This window comes from Pseudophryne corroboree, chromosome 3, assembly GCF_028390025.1.
Source record: "Pseudophryne corroboree isolate aPseCor3 chromosome 3, aPseCor3.hap2, whole genome shotgun sequence".
In the NCBI taxonomy this organism is placed as follows: Eukaryota; Metazoa; Chordata; class Amphibia; order Anura; family Myobatrachidae; genus Pseudophryne; species Pseudophryne corroboree.
The window spans coordinates 523,306,268-523,309,427 of record NC_086446.1 but is presented as its reverse complement, the minus strand read 5'-3'; positions in this window follow the sequence as shown (position 1 = coordinate 523,309,427).

The window sequence follows — 3,160 nt, the reverse complement described above, 5'->3', positions numbered from 1 at the left end:
GAGGGTCCCTTGACCTGGCGCAATATCTCTTTAGCTTTTTGTTGAGGCGGGACGCCATCATGTCCACCTGTGGCCTTTCCCAACGGTTTACCAACAGTAGGAAGACTTCTGGATGAAGTCCCCACTCTCCCGGGTGTAGGTCGTGTCTGCTGAGGAAGTCTGCTTCCCAGTTGTCCACTCCCGGAATGAACACTGCTGACAGTGCTAGTACGTGATTTTCCGCCCATCGGAGAATCCTTGTGGCTTCTGCCATTGCCATCCTGCTTCTTGTGCCGCCCTGTCGGTTCACATGGGCGACTGCCGTGATGTTGTCTGACTGGATCAGTACCGGCTGGTTTTGAAGCAGGGGTTTTGCCTGACTTAGGGCATTGTAAATGGCCCTCAGTTCCAGAATATTTATGTGTAGGGAAGTCTCCTGACTTGACCATAGTCCTTGGAAGTTTCTTCCCTGTGTGACTGCTCCCCAGCCTCGAAGGCTGGCATCCGTGGTCACCAGGACCCAGTCCTGTATGCCGAATCTGCGGCCCTCTAGAAGATGAGCACTCTGCAGCCACCACAGTAGAGACACCCTGGTCCTTGGAGACAGGGTTATCAGTTGATGCATCTGAAGATGCGATCCCGACCACTTGTCCAAGAGGTCCCACTGGAAGGTCCTCGCATGGAACCTGCCGAATGGAATTGCTTCGTATGAAGCCACCATTTTTCCCAGGACTCGTGTGCAGTGATGCACCGATACCCGTTTCGGTTTTAGGAGGTCTCTGACTAGAGATGACAGCTCCTTGGCTTTCTCCTGCGGGAGAAACACTTTTTTCTGTTCTGTGTCCAGAATCATCCCCAGGAACAGTAAGCGTGTGGAAGGAACCAGTTGTGACTTTGGAATGTTTAGAATCCATCCATGCTGTTGTAGCACTTCCCGAGATAGTGCTACTCCGACCAGTAACTGCTCCCTGGACCTCGCCTTTATAAGGAGATCGTCCAAGTACGGGATAATTAAAACTCCCTTTTTTCGAAGGAGTATCATCATTTCTGCCATTACTTTGGTAAACACCCTCGGTGCCGTGGACAGTCCAAACGGTAGTGTCTGGAATTGGTAATGGCAATCCTGTACCACAAATCTGAGGTACTCCTGGTGAGGAAGGTAAATAGGGACATGCAGGTAAGCATCCTTGATGTCCAGGGATACCATGTAATCCCCCTCGTCCAGGCTTGCAATAACCGCCCTGAGCGATTCCATCTTGAACTTGAATTTTGTTATGTAAGTGTTCAAGGATTTCAAATTTAAAATGGGTCTCACCGAACCGTCTGGTTTCGGTACCACAAACAGTGTGGAATAGTAGCCCCGGCCTTGTTGAAGTAGGGGTACCTTGACTATCACCTGCTGGGAATACAGCTTGTGAATGGCCTCTAGCACAGCCTCCCTGCCCGATGGAGTCGTCAGTAAGGCTGATTTGAGGAAACGGCGGGGGGGAGGCGCCTCAAATTCCAGCTTGTACCCCTGAGATACTACTTGAAGGATCCAGGGATCCACCCGTGAGCGAGCCCACTGATCGCTGAAATTCTTGAGGCGGCCCCCTACCGTACCTGGCTCCGCCTGTGGAGCCCCACCGTCATGCGGCGGATTTGGAAGAAGCGGGGGAGGACTTTTGGTCCTGGGAACCTGCTGTGTGTTGCAGCTTTTTCCCCCTTCCTCTGCCTCTAGACAGAAAGGACCCGCCTTTTCCCCGCCTGTTTTTCTGGGGTCGAAAGGACTGTACTTGGTAATACGGTGCTTTCTTAGGCTGTGAGGGGACATGGGGCAAAAATGCAGACTTCCCAGCTGTTGCTGTGGAAACAAGGTCTGAGAGACCGTCCCCGAATAACTCCTCACCCTTATAAGGCAAAACTTCCATGTGCCTTTTAGAATCTGCATCTCCTGTCCACTGCCGAGTCCATAAGCCTCTCCTAGCAGAAATGGACAATGCACTTATTCTAGATGCCAGCCGGCAGATCTCCCTCTGTGCATCTCTCATGTATAAGACTGAGTCTTTTATATGCTCTATGGTTAGCAATATAGTGTCTCTGTCTAGGGTGTCAATATTTTCCGACAGGGAATCTGACCAAGCAGCAGCAGCACTGCACATCCAGGCTGAAGCAATAGCTGGTCTCAGTATAACACCAGTGTGTGTGTATATAGATTTTAGGATAGCTTTCTATCAGCAGGTTCCTTTAGGGCGGCCGTATCCGGAGACGGTAGTGCCACCTTTTTAGACAAACGTGTGAGCGCTTTATCCACCCTAGGGGGAGTTTCCCAACGTGACCTATCCTCTGGCGAGAAAGGGAACGCCATTAGTAATTTTTTTGAAATCACCAATTTTTTATCGGGGAAAGCCCACGCTTCTTTACTCACATCATTTTTTGAGGTACCTGGGTTTATATCAGAAAGGTGTAATACCTCTTTCATTGCCTCAATCATGCCACAAATGGCCCTAGTGGACATTAAATTTGACTCATCGTCGTCGACACTTGCATCAGTATCCGTGTCGACATCTGTGTCTGCCATCTGAGGTAGTGGTCGTTTCAGGGCCCCTGACGGCCTTTGAATCGTCTGGGCAGGCACGAGCTGAGAAGCCGGCTGTCCCGCATTTGGCATGTCATCAAATTTTTTATGTAAGGAGTCGACACTTGCACGTAATTCCTTCCATAAGTCCATCCACTCAGGTGTCTGCCCCGCAGGGGGTGACAACACATTTATAGGCATCTGCTCCGCCTCCACATAAGTCTCCTCATCAAACATGTAGACACAGCCGTACCGACACACCGCACACACACAGGGAATGCTCTTAAAGGAGACAGGACCCCACAAAAGCCCTTTGGGGAGACAGAGAGAGAGTATGCCAGCACACACCAGAGCGCTATAATAATACAGGGACTAACTGAATTATGACCCTTTACAGCTGCTTATTGTATTAAACTGTGCCCAAATTTAGTGCCCCCCTCTCTTTTTTACCCTTTCTGTAGTGTAGACTGCAGGGGAGAGTCAGGGAGCTTCCTTCCAGTGGAACTGTGAGGGAATAATGGCGCCAGTGTGCTGAGGGAGATGGCTCCGCCCCTTTTTCGGCGGCCTTTTCTCCCGCTTTTTTCTGTATTCTGGCAGGGGTAATTACCACATATATAGCCTCTG